This window comes from Lissotriton helveticus, chromosome 4_2 (assembly GCF_964261635.1).
Source record: "Lissotriton helveticus chromosome 4_2, aLisHel1.1, whole genome shotgun sequence".
Classification (NCBI taxonomy): Eukaryota; Metazoa; Chordata; class Amphibia; order Caudata; family Salamandridae; genus Lissotriton; species Lissotriton helveticus.
In genome coordinates, this window is record NC_136064.1 from 132,136,683 (window position 1) to 132,153,200 (window position 16,518).

General features: G+C 51.6%; 1 pseudogene; it reads left to right on the forward strand.

Moving 5' to 3' along the window:
- The first annotated feature begins 14,416 nt into the window (after window positions 1-14,416).
- Window positions 14,417-15,525, forward strand: LOC144752271 (18S ribosomal RNA; annotated as a pseudogene).
- The last annotated feature ends 993 nt before the right edge of the window (window positions 15,526-16,518 follow it).

Consider the following 16,518-nt stretch of genomic DNA (forward strand, 5'->3'; position numbering starts at 1 on the left):
CAGGCCTGGGTGGACGCCGGTGAGGCGCCACCTCCGAGTGAAGATAACCCGGGCCCGGACGGAGGCCCGGAGGCTCAGCTGAACCCAGCGGGAGAGAGACCCGCAAACCCAAACACGGGCCTCTCCCACGAAGACGCCCGAGAACGAGAGAGGAACCGGCTCCACGAGCTGGAGCTTGCGCGACTCAGACAAGAAGGAGAGATCCAACTGGCAGAAAGGAAGCTAGCCCTCGAGCAGCTACGGCTAGAAGGAGACCTAGAAGAAAAGCGAAGACAAAGAGACCTCGAGGAGAAGAAACTCCTGCTCGAGCACGAGCGCGTCCTCAAAGAACTAGAATTTAAAGCCAAGGCAAACGAGACTGCCACCTCCGGGGGTAAGACCTCACCTCCCCCGGTAGACACAAAGGTGCACATACCCAAGGATGTCGTCAAAGAGTACTATAAGAACGACGACATCCAGCAGTGGTTCAAGGCTTGCGAGGTCGCCATGGCCGCCCATCGAGTACCCCTCAGGGACTGGGGTGCCGGCCTGTGGGGGAAGTTTATCAACGAAGGGAGAGACGCCCTGCTGGAGCTCCCTGATACCGAGAGGACCTCGTACGAGCACATGAAGACCGCCCTCCTCACTCGCTACGGACTCACCCCCGAGATGTACCGGCAGCGATTCCGAGACTGCAAAAAAATCCCCGGTACCACATGGGTGGAATACGTGAACTATTACAGTCGAGCCTTCGAGGGGTGGACTCGGGGCTGCCAGGTCACCACCTACCAGCAGTTAGTCGACCTCATTCTATGGGAACACCTGTCCAATAACTGTTTCGTCGAACTCCGGCAGCACCTCCTCGACAGCAAATTGACTGAGCCCCGAAAACTCGCTGTCGAGGCAGACCGATGGGCGAGCACCCGAGTTCCCCGGAACACGATGGGAGATTACGGCCGGGGGTCCCCGGGGAACCACCGACCACGAGGTGGCGGAGTAGGCCAGAGCCGGGGTCGAGACGCCCCCCAGGGGTCATCCCCTACCTCCACATCGCCAACCCTGGGCCGGAGAGGGGGCCCCCCAGCCAGGCCGGGGCCCCGCCCGAACGTTACGTGCCACAGATGCCAGCGACAGGGTCATTATGCGAATGACCCCCTCTGCCCGATGAACCAGCGACCCGGCACCACCGGGCCCCCAGCCCGCCAGATCGCGGCAGCTGCCCTAGGTGAAGAAAGAAGTGAGGAAGAGGACAACGACCACGAGCAGGCCGAGCGGAGCCCGCCGCCATGACCTTATCCTGCCTGGGTACTCACGACATGATCCCCCGAGGGCCGATCCCCGGCAACACCCAGAAGTACCGCCAGTGGGTCACCATCAATGGTCGCCGGACCGAAGCCCTCCGTGACACTGGGGCCAGCGTGACAGTGGTCCGCTGCCATCTGGTGACCCCGGAACAGATCCTTCCTAACGTCCTGTGCCCAGTCCGATCCGCAGATAACTCCGAAACTATGTGTCAGATGGCCCGCATTCCCTTCGAGTGGGGGGGAGTGTCGGGCGTGCTGAAAGTGACTGTCCGCGACGATGCCCCCGTGGACTGCCTCCTTGGGAACGACCTGGAAAGTTCCCCATGGGCTGGCGTCGAACGAAGAGAGCACCTGGGGATGCTAGGCCTTCCCGAGTGGGTCTGTGCGACCACCCGCTCCATGTCCGCCCGAGCCTCCGCCCCGGCTGTGGAGGCTCCAACAGAGGAGCCAGAATGGCCCGCACCTCCACCACCCGTCGTCCCCGAGGACGCCGACACCGAGCCCGGCCCCCAAGGGCCCGACCAAGAAGGTCTCACCGAGCTCAACCACCTCCCGGAACTCGCTCAATGGCGCCAAGAAGGTGGCCCCACCCGCGAACAGTTCCGGCAGGAACAGAAAACCTGCCCCTCCCTCGAGGGGATGCGACAGCAAGCCGCTACGCAAGCCGCTGGAGACCCCGCGGGGTCCCACTGGGTCTACTGGGACAACAACCTCCTTTACAGTGAGCAGAAGATTGCCGAGCTAGGGGCCGGCCGGGTGCTGGTTGTACCCCTCCGGTTCAGAGACTTCCTCCTGAACTTAGCACATGATGTGCCCCTCGCCGGGCACCTGGGGCAGGACAAAACTTACAGCCGCCTGGTGACCCATTTCTACTGGCCAAAAATGCGCACTGATGTACAGAACCACTGCAGGACCTGCCCGACCTGTCAAGCCAGCGGGAAGAGCAGGGGGAAAGTCAAAGCCCCGCTCCAGCCGTTCCCTGTGGTAACCACCCCCTTCGAGCAAGTGGGAATAGACATCGTAGGGCCCCTGGACCCTCGCATCTCGCAGGGGCACCGCTTCATCCTCGTCCTGGTGGACCATGCCACCCGCTATCCTGAGGCCATCCCCCTCCGAACCATCACGGCCCCCGTGGTGGGCCGAGCCCTCATGAGCATCTTCTCCCGAGTCGGCTTCCCCCGAGAAGTCGTGAGTGATCGGGGGTCCAACTTCATCTCGAAGCATATGCGGTCCCTATGGCAACAGTGCGGGGTCGCATATAAGTTCACCACCCCGTATCATCCCCAGGGAAATGGACTAGTGGAACGCTTTAACAGGACACTGAAGGGAATGATCAAGGGCCTAGAAGAGCCCCTCCGGCGCAAATGGGATGTCCTGCTGCCCTGCCTCCTGTTCGCCTACCGAGAGGTACCCCAGAAATCCCTGGGGTTCAGCCCGTTCGAACTCTTGTACGGACACCCGGTTCGAGGCCCCCTTAGCCTGGTCAAGGAAGGCTGGGAGACAGCAGTTCGAGATGCCCCACCGGATGTCTACCGGTACCTCCTGACACTCCGCAACCAGACTCGGAAGTTCAGGGAACTTGCCGAGGCCAACCTGGAGGCCAGTCAGGAGGAAATGAAACGCTGGTATGACCAGAACGCCTCGTCCATCGAGTTCGAGCCGGGCCAGCAAGTCTGGGTCATGTCCCCGGTTGAACCGTGTGCCCTCCAGGACAAATGGACGGGGCCCTTCAGGGTGGTGGAGCGCAAGAGCCCCGTCACCTACCTGGTAGACATGGAGTCCCCCAGGAACCCCCTCCGGGTTCTACACGCTAACCGGCTCAAGCCGCACTTTGCACGCACTGAACTGAGTCTGCTGCTGCCGACCGATGACGGAGCTGAAGACGACTCCGAGCCACTACCAGATCTCCTCAGCACCACCGAGAAAGACGGCTCCTTCGAAGGGGTCCGTCTCTCCTCTACCCTGACCCCAGAGCAGCAACAAGACTGCCGGAAGCTGCTGGGGCAGTTTGCGGATCTGTTTTCCCTCACGCCGGGGGTCACCCGGTGGTGTGTCCACGATGTGGACACCGGAGACAGCCCCCCTGTGAAACAACGAGCTTTTCGAGTGCCCGACCGGATTTGGGCCTGCATCCAATCCGAGGTGGCCAAGATGTTGGCCCTGGGGGTCGTCGAACCCTCCAACAGTCCCTGGGCCAGTCCCGTTGTTCTGGTCCCGAAAGCCGCTTCCCCCGGAACAGCGCCCGAGCTCCGGTTCTGTGTTGATTACCGAGGACTGAATGCAGTCACCAGGACCGACGCACATCCCATCCCCAGGGCGGATGAACTGATCGATCGCCTAGGGGCCGCCAGATACCTCAGCACCTTCGATCTCTCGGCGGGGTATTGGCAGATCGGCCTTACCCCTGGCGCACAAGAGCGATCGGCCTTCTCGACGCCAGATGGCCACTATCACTTCAAAGTGATGCCCTTCGGCATGAAAAATGCGCCGGCCACCTTCCAGAGACTAGTGAACCAGGTGCTGGCCGGAATAGAGGAATACAGCGCCGCCTACCTAGATGACATTGCGGTGTACAGCCTTCACTGGGATGAGCACCTGTCCCACCTCTGGGAAGTCCTGACTGCCCTCCGGTGGGCCGGACTGACAATCAAAGCCAGCAAATGCCAGATAGGCCAAGGGTCCGTGATCTATCTAGGACACCAAGTGGGGAGCGGTCAAGTAGCTCCCCTCCAACCAAAGGTAGACGCCATCCGGGCCTGGGAGCCCCCGGTCACCCAGACCGCCGTCCGAGCCTTCCTGGGGCTCACCGGATACTATCGGCGATTTATAAAAGACTACGGGAGCATTGTGGGGCCCCTCACCGAACTGACCTCAAAGAGATTACCCCAGAAGGTGCACTGGACCCCTGCGTGCCAGACAGCATTTGAGACTTTAAAGACTGCCATGTGCACCGCCCCTGTGCTCCAGGCCCCCGACTACAGCAGAGAGTTCGTAGTCCAAACCGACGCCTCGGAGCACGGCATTGGGGCGGTCCTGTCACAAGTTAACCCCGAAGGAATCGACCTGCCTGTGGCCTTCATCAGCCGACGCCTCCTGGCAAGAGAACAGCGGTGGAGCACCATCGAGAGGGAAGCCTTTGCCGTGGTGTGGGCACTCAAGAAGCTCCGGCCTTACCTCTTCGGCACCCACTTCCGAGTCCAGACCGACCACCAGCCCCTGCGTTGGTTGATGCAGATGCGGGGCGAAAACCCGAAACTGCTGCGCTGGTCCATTTCTCTGCAGGGGATGGATTTCACTGTGGAGCATCGGCCCGGCAACGACCACGCCAATGCCGACGGCCTGTCCAGATTCTTCCACCTCGGCGAGGAGAATCCCCAAGAAAATGGGTGACTCTCCCCTGCCTTCAGCTGGGGGGGACGCGTGTTGGACCCGGCCTCATGGCGTGGTCCTACCCCTCCCGCATGGCGGGCCCAGGACAACATCAGCCCTCCTCCGGACCTCGGGCGGCCCCTTCGGCCCGACCCTGCACGCCCCAACACCACAGATCCAGCTACCTTCCCGGATCCCCATCATCGGCCTGGCCCCAGAGTAGGCCCCTCACGACCTAAGCACGAGGCCGTGCCGGACTCCATCTTGGGCCCACCACGTCACAACCACGTGGCCTCGGCCCAAGCCTCGGCCCCAGCGAAGCCCAGACATCGAGGCACCAAGATCCACCCAGGTGGTCGAGTGGCCACTCGACAGATCCCGGAGGGAGAGGAGTTTCGATGGCCCTCCAGCCGTCCCCGGACGCCTGGTATCGATCGCCCTCCGGCCTCCCTGGGCGCTGGCTCCACCCCCCTGCTGGGTGTCTGGACACCATCATCCCGGCCCCTCTGGCCCCCAGGCGCGAGGGTCCGGACATCAAAGGACCTCCGTCCTATATCTGGGCCAGCCCCGGAGTAGGACGCCAGTTGTATCCTGGACTGGAAGCCCTGCTGACGCTGTCACGGCCGACACCAGACGAACTCATCCTTCCTGTAACCTGAACCATCTGAGAGCCTGCTGGCGCTGCCGCGGCCTACCTTGCTGAACCATCTGAGAGCCTGCTGGCGCTGCCGCGGCCTACCTTGCTGAACCACCTGAGAGCCTGCTGGCGCTGCCGCGGCCTACCTTGCTGAACCATCTGAGAGCCTGCTGGCGCTGCCGCGGCCCACCTTGCTGAACCATCTGAGAGCCTGCTGGCGCCGCCGCGGCTCGAACCTCTCGGAACCCCCCAGCTCGAGGATTGAGAGCTGTGCGTAGGGTATCCCTTCCTCCACCCAGAGTAAGACTGTCCCGCTACCTTACCCTCCTTGTCCGAGACTTTACGGATCCCTCGATCCAGCTGTATATACTGCCAAGAACCCTCAACCGTTATTGCTTATAAAAGCTTGAGAACTTGACCTCCTGTGTGGTGTCCGTTTGTAGTGTTGTGATTACTCTGCTGTACGATCCTAGGAGGGGCCCTCATTCAGGAGGCCTCTCGGCAACGCTCAGCTACTTCTCGACAGGGGGGTTGACCTAGGGGTGGTCAGTCAGACATCTTCTGCCTCCCCCGGGTCGCCTTTCTAACACCATACATGTTGTGGGAGCCAACACAGGACACGGCGTCATGGTCCGCATTGAGATGCATTGCATTAGAAGTCTGTTTCAGAGGGTCACAAAAAAGAACCCATAAGAATGATGATAACATATTTTAGTCACAATATAAATCATTTGTCGATGAAGCCCTACTAATTTTACATAGATGGTGGTATGTGCAAAATTTACCTTTGAGAATTGGTGATTCTCTGATGGGATTGCAAGAACTGTGTTTGAGTGAAAATGGTTTTCATTTTCATGTTAAGAGATGTTAAGAGCATATTTTCTAAAAGCTCAAATTATCCTTCTCAGATATGTGAGAAAAAAGTCTCACTTTCTGAGTGAAATATTGATTTCCACCAGCAGACAACTGTCAGCTCTTTCTTTAATGTTCTACTGTAGTTTCCCGCAGTGTCCTAATGAACAGCTGGGGCACAAACAGTCTTATGATGGACAAAAGAGTGGCACACCTGAAGCCATCTTGATTGAATAAAAGTTGTAACACGTAAAACACTTACTTTAGAAATCAATGAAATGACAGATTGATTTCTACAGAAATCATTGAAAGTACTGTAGAGAAGAAAACGAGGACTCAGCTTCTATAAGCATCCACATTTCTTCCTCATCCATTTCAGTAAAACATTCTGACATGCAAACTGAAACATGTATGTTCATTACAACCTGTGTGTTAAGACCCTGGAGATCAATTACAGTTCAACCATAGTGTTCTAATGGTTATATCATGCTTATTTGACATTGTTATTATTCTCACCTGAAGTTTACAATGATAAGAAATATAAAATCAAGTAAAATTGCTACCAAAGAGATACAACCATTCACATTACATAAAATGCTGCACATATACTAACCCTGAGCAAAGCACTACGCTACGCTCGCGTAGTTTGCAAAGTTTACGCTACTTCACATTACGCGAATTGCACATAGCACAGTGAACACACGTGTAGGGTAGCATAGCGCAGCAGTCATTTTTTGCTTGCTCGCAGTCCTCAGCGTCAAGTTGGCGACTGCGAGCAAGCAAAATGACTTACCGGCGAGACTTTTTCCTCGTTCACGATCAGCAATATCAAGTTGCAAATCACGAGCGTGGAAAATAAACATCCCAGAGACATTCTCAAAGCGGGGAGGTCAGGTTTCTCATTGCGAGTGGTCGCATATGCTTGCGACCACTCGCGATGAGAAACTACCAGTCTGCGTTGAGAAAGCTGCCGCTCGAGTAAAAATCTACTCAAGTGGCAGACAACGAAAGCTCGCACTGTGCAAGATGCCGTTTTCAATGATCGCACAGTGCATACAAGCATCCGGCACTGTGCAATCATCGCGAACAACGTTTTACGCAGTTCGCGTAGCTCTACGCATATCTCGCATAGTACGAAGTGCATTTTGCGTAGCTGCGCATATCGCTACTTTGCGAACTACGCCCAGGGTTAAAATATACCCATGATAGTGGTTTACTAACCTATCACCTTAGTGACCAAAATCCCCAAAAACGACTAGCTATAGTGTCTCTTTCATTCTCCGACAAATAGAAAAGCTACCAATGATTAGACAACCCAGAACACAACACTCCCGACTCTCTCAGGAATTACGGTAGCAAGACAACTCTTTTGTTGACTCACTCATACTTGTCCACAATAAGAGTAATCAGAGTCACTGTATGCTTTAAAATGTTGATTTTAACTAACGTGCTCCATGATGCAGTGCACGTGCCATTACTAGCAGCAAAATGCATTAACACAATACCGTCAGCAGGGGATGTCATTTTATAAAGATAGTGGAAAAGGGCTATAGTACCTAACCAACCTCCCAGTGATAAAATATAGGGGCATATTATCAAGGGGGTTTATCTCCGCTTTTTTGGCTTTAAAAGCCAAGAAAGCGGAGATAAAATTATCTCCCTATTACCTAGCTGTCGCTAACACCAGTTAGCGACAGCTAGTAGGAGATAGCGACCATCTTGGGCCCCACTTTGCATGTCAGTGATATTTATCACTAATGACATGCAAAGTAGGCGTGCCAAGATGTTAGCGACTGGAAACAGTCGCTAACATCGCTATCTCCTATTACCAACTTTTGGAGATATTCGCGCTAAGCGCGAATATCTCCAAAAACTAACACCTGCCCTGAGAAGTTCTTAGCCATGTTATCCAATGGGAGGTGGATAACATGGCTAAGAGCATTAGCTCGGTAATGCATGAATATCGGTGACTTTTCAGCGATATTCATGCAATGCGGCCGTTTTTTATCGCATTTGCGATAAACCTTGATAATAGCAAGGTTTATCTGCGATAATTTCTGATGATGCTTAGCGTTAAAAAATGCGTTGCCAAGCATCGTTAGCGATAAATATCGCTTAACATTGGTAATATGCCCCATAGTTTAATTTAAAAAAGAAGACCTCTGGGCATTTTTCAGCAGACACCATTCCTCAAGGTTCTAGATGCAAAGTTTACATCTCGAGACCAGCACAGCTCTTATATCTCAAAAGATGTCTCTCCAATTATAAGAATAACATGCATGCCTGCAATATTAAAAGCACTCGACTTTCTGTAGTGCAGCTGTGTGTCATGTTATGTCTAGGTGCGAGGGACTGACCAAAACAGAATAACAAAGGGCATTGTTTATCAACCTTGTACATTGTGTGGAGACTAAACCCCAGAGAACAGCAGAGAACAGCAGAGAACACGAAAAACAGACTGTTTTCATGTGAAAGGCACAAACACAGTTTGACAAAATAAAGACGTGTAGTAATATGCAACAAAAGCAGCTGCATGGCAGCGAAGTTAATGTTAACTTACCAATGTCGACAATGAATCTACCATCCATACCACACCCTCCCCATGGTAAGTCCACAGTATATAGACATAGAATAAAAACAGAGTTCAAAAGTTGAGCAGAGTTCAGAAGCGCTTTCATTTGAAGAGAAAAAAAATGTAAAAACCATTTGGGGCAAAAATCGAAAAAATACTTCTGCAGCATAAGAATCCGAGCAACGCCGCTGGTACATTGGCGAAGTTAATCCATCAAAGTGTATGAGCAAAAGAATGCAGCACCTTCCAAAAGGACATCGTTGTTGATAGTGGAAAAAAGGGATGCCATCCAATTCATTAAGCTGAAGGAACAAGGGTGCTCCTGATAGTCGGGTGCCTCCATAAGCATCGCCGGGTAACTTGTGTGATATTTGATGTAACTTTGAATCAGGAAATTCTGTGCCGCCTCACAGATATCCCATTAAGCCAAGATTCAAAGTCCAGCCGCATGTGTCATATGGCCAACCGCAGACCAGTCCTGCCCATGGGCCATTAAGGGATCTATCAACTGATCAAAATCCGGGTCTGAACATGACCTATTGGAGAGGCATAATTCCAATGCTCATGAAACGGACATCATAAACAAGAGAAAACTGGTTGCACACAAGTGAAGTAGGCAAAGTGGAAGAACAATCCATAAGTCATGCTGAGTGTTGCTAGTGGTTATGTACTGAAGCATCCATGCATACAGTCACAGAACAACTGTGACCGGCCGGATCTGTGAAGTACTACATGAGGAGCAGCCATTGCGCATCTGGCACAGTAGAAGCCGGATTCCAGCAGCTAATGCCAGTAATAAAGGGAATCCACCAAAGACCCAGGAAAAGATAGAATGAATGAAGGCAGGTATTACTCCAAATATTGTCTGAAAAGAAGTTTACAAGGCCATGTGTATCAGACACATTGAAAATGCGGTGTATAAGCTCCCCAAAATGTTGTGGGAGGTTAGTATTCAGAAGGGACTGTTCTAGCCACCTGCACATTGAAGGTCCCTTGCGTTGAAGTGAGGGGCACTTTGTGTTGGAATAAAAACACTCAATTTGTTTAAATCTGTTTTCAAAGTTGTGATGGAAGGCCAAATTAAGCTATCGAGCTTCACACGCTGGAGAGGAAAAAGCACATGTTTACAGCAAGTCACCAGTGGTAAAACCGTTAAAATGTAAGGTATTCCAGCTAGCAGACTGGAGCATTCTTGGTTATTTAAAATAAGATAACTTCTGTTAGAAAGCAGGGTAAAGCCAGGATTTATTGCAGGAACTGGATTACCTTTTAAAACAAAAGCATGGTTTGGAGCCGGCACATTAAAAGCCCTGTGCAACTTAATGTTTTTAAAAATAAGGGAATGACCTACTGTAGAATCAACGTCCTCCCCCGTCAGGTACACTTCCTTCCTCTCCCGTAATCATCTGTAGGTGAAGGGCAAAGACCACAAATCATGCAGAAATGAGCTACCCAGGGGTTCAAAGCAGCCTAGCGGGTAATGTTTCATGCAAGAGCTGAAACAAAGAGAAAGGTAAAGATATAACCCCATGAATTAACCAAACAGCAGAGTCTGTTTCCGTCACAGATAATGGCAAGAGAGAGAAGAGTTTATGTTGCATTTTTAATGGACATAAATTGTGTTTTTGTCGGTCAGATTAAATGGCAAATGCAGATGCATTTAAATAATCCCATGGTACTTTTCCCATTTTTAGAGTTTGCAAAGTCCATGCAAATTGCATCACTGAACCCCAGTGATTTTGACCTTGTTATAACAAAGACACATCCTCTTGTACAACATCAATAACAGAAGAAACAATATTATCCGATGTATGAATGCGGGAAGACATGTGTTAATACTATTGTCAACAAAAGCAATGAACTTTTCTAAATTTCCTTGGTCAATTTCACGCAAACGTAACGCTGCTTCAATTTGTGAAATTTCCATATTTCATTTTAAGCTGCATAAATTAATCTCCTTGTCCTAGGAACATTGTGTCCCAGTACAAAGTTAGCCAAATTGATGTTACTGGACAAAAGTTATAAGTGTTGTTTAACGGACAATAGTATAGAGTACTGCAATGACTGTTGACATCATTTCCCAACCGAAGAGGTGGCTACCAAATGTGTGTTTGAAAATCGTGGGTCAGGTCTTGTAGTGAAGACAGGGCATTGATTGCACACATCGCTATGTTAGCATAAGCTTGTTAGAATTTAAACGCTGTTTTGCCGCTTAGCAGCCTTTTCACATGACACTACATATAATTGTGGATGTACGACATTACAACGCATGCTTTTACATCGCATGCTTTTACAACGCGGTTTTTACATCGCATACCATTACAACGCATAGTGCTTTTGGGCGCTGGATAGTGAATAGTTTAATTTACTATTCCAACTCCAGTCCCCGTGGATAGTAGGGAAGGTTATTGGATAGTAAATTAACCTATTCCCTATCCTAGAGCGCCCCCCAGCGCAATGCGTTGTAATGGTATGCGTTGTAACAGTTGCGATGTAAAGGCACTGCGTGGTAAAAGTTGCGTTGTAAGTGATGTTTCCCATAATTGTTGTTGTAAGTTAAAGTGCTTGATTTTTCCTCGCATGAGAATGGTTTGTTTTTCACCTCCCTAGTCTTACACTGCGACTTTAGTCTGTACACTGCGTGCAGAAGTCTTCAAGGTTACCATAACAATGTATGCTGTTATTCAGGTTGATCAGCCCACGCTCTAGACAAAACAAGCACACAGCTGCAACGGACAAAAATTGTAGCGCTTTTATAATTGCACTGCATGCATGATTTGGGCACTTGGAAGAATATATTTTGCAGAGAGCTTTGCTGATCCTGAGATGAGATTCACTTCTGCTGATCTTAGAGGTATGGAGTTCCCCATGCAAGCCTAAGAGACCTTCTATTGTTATAAAACCTAGGGCCTGATGTAGGTGGCAAATACCGGTCGGAAACGGCCGAATTCGGACGTTTCCGACCGGCATTTGGCATCTTGAGATGTAGGGCGCCAGATTTTACAGATTCTGTTTATTTACCGAATCTGTAAATTTACAGAATCTGTAAAATACCGAATCTGTATTTTTACCGATTCGGTACCTTCCAGATGTAGGTGGGACTCTTCTGAGTCCTAAAGGCCCTACAAATTCGGTATTTTAACACACAATCCAATTGGGTGTTAAAATACAGAATTCAGGTGTGCATGCACATGTGTGCATGCACACCTAGCCATGTGACAGACAGACATGCGCTTAGGGCATGTCTGTGTGCCACATGGCGCACATGCCTATTTTTGGGGTGCCAGAGGGTGTCAAAGTGACACCCCCTGCACCCTTGCCAAATTCGGTATTTACCGATTCTGTAGTTACAGAATCGGTATTGCCCATTGATTCCTATGGGCTTCAAGGCCCATAGGAATCAATGGGCAATACCGATTCGGTATTTACAGATTCGGTAAATACCGAATCTTAACGAATCGGTATTTACAGAATCTGTAATACCTACATCTCCCCCCTTCATATTTACAGACTCTTAAATACCGAATCGGTAAAATTCGGTATTTAAGAGTCTGTAAATGGGAATTACCTACATCTAGCCCCTAGTTCCTAGCAGGGGAAGGTAGTACACAAGGCGCTATAGGACCTGTTTCCACTATCATTGTAACATGATTTCTTCCTTTGTGTTTCATCTGCCTGCTTATGTTAGCCAAAATACTGCATCTTAGAGCACATAATTAAAATAAACATTTTAACATTTACCGTCTTTCTAATTACTCACGTTGTGGACTGGCATGAGAATAATAACAAAAACGTGTGCTTGATTTACACCATTCCTGAGAGTACCTTAAGTTGCATGTTCTTTGATGTCTAATCAGTGGTAGATTCGCTCTAGGATGGAGAGCTAATGAGACACTGATGCTAGTCGGATAGGGGTTCTGGGTAATGAAGTGAGTTTTTGGTCCACGACAATTCACTGAAGTCCTGGTTTCCTGTGCATAGTTCTGTGCATAAGCAGAATCCCTGCAACATGGCACACTTAACGTTTGGACTTACATTCAACACTCTCGTGTAGTTCTTAAATCGCGGCCCTCGGCCCCGTAACCCGGCCTGCTGCGTCACCAAGGGCCCAGGAAAGGGGTCCGACGATTCTATGCAGGCCTACCCTTCTTGTCAAGGTGTCCATGGGCCCTGGGACAGAGGGCCTGTCGTGTCCCCCTCGCAGCCTCCAAGGCTGGGGCCCATCTGGGGCCTAGGGCCTCCGGTATCACATGGCACGGCACCCGCTCACTCTTTCATTGGGGCACAGAGTGACCAGATGGCTTGCTTTTTGTGCCCGGCCATCTGGTTGCTCATTTTCCCTCGGCCATCAGGTCGCACCTATCCCCTCCGCCATCTTGTCACACGCAATGCTTTCCTAAGGGGTGACCAAATGGCCGGGCTTCCCTGGAAGTTCCAATGGGGGCTCATTTGCCTCCCTGATCAGAGCAAGGGCTCCAGGAGGTCAGGCACCTTTGAGCCTAGGATCCCCTCTGTTACCCTGTGTGCACTGATAACAAGAATGGTGGGACATGTTCCTCTGGATTACTAGGGAGAGGGTCAGTCAGACCTCCGTGAGGTCCGGCGATTCTCAAACAGAGGAAGGCAGAACCCGGGCCTGCCCACCGGGGCCCCGAGGGGCCTCGGTAGGCACCTGCCTCTCAGCCCCTTCCTGATGGTCCTTTACCTCTGGGTTTGATTAGTCATACCTCAGTGAATTCCAACAATGCTGAGACGGGGAAAGCCAGCACCCGGGCCCGCCCGCCGGGGCCACCAGGGGCCTGGGTATGCACCTGCCTATCAGCCCCTTCCTGATGGTCTGTTTTCTCCAAGTTTGCTCAGTCAGACCTCCCTGAGGTCCGGTAATGCTGAGACGGGGGAAGGCAGCCCCCGAGCCCGCCCGCAAGAGCCCCCAGGTGCCCGTGTATGCACCTGCCTCTTTGCCCCTTCCTGATGGTCCTTTTTCTCCAAATTTGCTCAGTCAGACCTCCGTGTGATCCAGCGATGCTGAGACAGGGAAGGCAGCAACCAGGCCCACTCACCCGGGACCCCAGGGGCCCGGGTCTATGTCTGCCTCTCAGCCTCTGCCTCATGGGCCTTTCCTCCGTGCCTGCTCACCCTGGGAACAGGCACGGACGTGGGTGTACACCGATTGATTGGGCACTCGCGGTCCATTTAGGGATGGACTGCTTGGCCAGCCTCGGCTGTTGTTTCAAGCAAAGAGCTTCCATCCCGCATGGACTGTCTGACTTGAGTGAGGGCCTGACGCCTGGCGGTAGGCCCTTCACCTTACCCAGCAGAATGAAGGCCGAGCAGCCCCAGCAGCTCGTGCCCCTCAGTGGTCAGACTTGAGCGAAAGAGGTCATGTGGTGCCAGGCCCTCGGATGCTGCTGCCCAGCAGTTCCATAGGCCCTCTGCACCGCGCTGTCACCCGTCTCGGCCCAGCACATTTCCACAGCAGCTCGGAATGACCGTTCCGAGGGGTTCCGCCCTGCCATGTCCAGGCACCCCTCGATCTAGCTCAGACAGCGCCTTGGCCTGCCTCTCCCTCACAGGGAAGACAGTTGGGCCTGCCTGTACCCATGTGACTGCACCTCTCTACACCCCTCCAGTGAGCCCTTCCACCCAGGTGGGTGGGCTCCTTCGATGGGCATGCTCCCCCACCCCGCCAGCAGGTGCGTCTACCTGGTTGATCCTGCCGGTACCATATGCTTGTCTGAAAGATTGCACATGTAAGTACACACGGCCGGTACAGTGAAACTGCAAATGGCTCATTAAATAATTTATGGTTCCTTTGATTGCTCCATCTGTTACTTGGATAACTGTGGTAATTCAGGAGCTAATACATGCCGACGAGTGCTGACCTCCCGGGATGCGTGCATTTATCAGACCAAGACCAACCCGGGCTCGCCCGGCCGCTTTAGTGACTCTAGATAAACTCGGGCCGATCGAACGTCCCCGTGACGGCGACGATACATTTGAATGTCTGTCCTGTCAACTTTTGATGGTACTTTCTATGCCTACCGTGGTGACCACGGGTAACAGGGAATCAGGGTTCGATTCCTGAGAGGGAGCCTGAGCAACGACTACCACATCCAAAGAAGGCAGCAAGCATGCAAATTACCCACTCCCGACTCGGGGAGGTAGTGACAAAAAATAACAATACAGGACTCTTTCTAGGCCTTGTAATTGGAATGAGTACACTTTAAATCCTTTGACGAGGATCCATTGGAGGGCAAGTCTAGTGCCATTAGCTGCGGTAATTCCAGCTCCAATAGCGTATATTAAAGTTGCTGCAGTTAAAAAGCTCGTAGTTGGATCTTGGGATTGAGCTGGCAGTCTGCTGCGAGGTTACCTAGCGCCTGTCCCAGCCCCTGCCTCTCGGCGCTCCCCTGATGCTCTTGACTGAGTGTCCTGGAGGTCCAAAACGTTTACTTTGAAAACATTAGAGTGTTCAAAGCAGGCCCATCGCCTGAATACTTCAGCTAGGAATAATGGAATAGGACTCCAGTTCTATTTTGTTGGTTTTCAGGACTGGGGCTATGATTAGGAGGGACGGCCTGGAGCATTTGCATTGTGCCGCAAAAGGTGAAATTCTTGGACCGGCACAAGACGAACCAAAACAAAAGCATTTGCCAAGCATGTTTTCATTAATCAAGAATGAAGGTTGGAGGTTTGAAGACGATCCGATACCGTCTTAGTTCCAACCATAAATGATGCCGACTAGCGATCCGCCAGCGTTATTCCTATGACCCGCCGAGCAGCTTCCGGGATCCCAAAGTTTTTGGGTTACGGGGGGAGTATGGTTGCAAAGCTAAAACTTAAAGGAATTCAATGAAGGGCACCACCAGGAGTGGAGCCTGCACCCTAATTTGACTCAACACGGGAAACCTCACCCAGCCCGGACATGGCCGTTTTTAGTTGGTGGAGCGATTTGTCTGGGTAATTCCAATAATGAACGAGACTCCACCATGCTAACTAGTTACGCGAACACCAGCGTTCGGCGTCCAACTTCTCAGAGGGACAAGTGGCATTCAGCCACACAAGATCGAGCAATAACAGGTCTGTGATGCCCTTAGATGTGCCCACTGTATTTCCAGCTGCCGATCCCACTGCGTAACCTCTGGAAAGGCTTCGGTAAATAGTTCCACAACAAACTGCCTCACATCTTGACCTTCCTTGCTTTCCTCAATTCCTAAAATCCTCAGGTTATTTCTTCTAGCCCTGTTTTCCAAATCAGTCAGCTTCCATAGCATGTCCTCCCGCTGATCTTTAATCATACTCGCCAGTCCCTTCTGGGCCACCACCGTATCTTCCAGAATAGAAATGCGCTCCTCAGCCTCAACAATCCTGGCAGCGATGTCTGAGCAAGTTTTCGCGACTCTTGCATTCTGCGACAGGCCCCCTGCGTACGGGCACTCTCCTGTCGCGTCTCCTCACGATGGGACATAATAGTTTGATAAATTATGGATAAAGTCATTTCCTCCGAGGAATTGTCTGCATTCCTTGCTACTCAATGCTGCCCGCCAGTAGATTTTTAGGCTTAATAACCTTACGACCTGTGCTAGCATCACCAAATTCAACCAAATTCAACCTCGTCTTTAGATGCCTCACTCAGACGCCAGTCACCAGACTCACTGTCATAGTCCGACCATTCTAACTCTGCCCCATCATCCACCGAGGAGACAGAGTTATCCGACAAAGAGTAAAACTTCTCCTTGGCTTCAGTTCCCTCAGACTCCTTTGAATCAGCCATGACTTCTGTTGAAGGGTCTAGCAGACCAGCC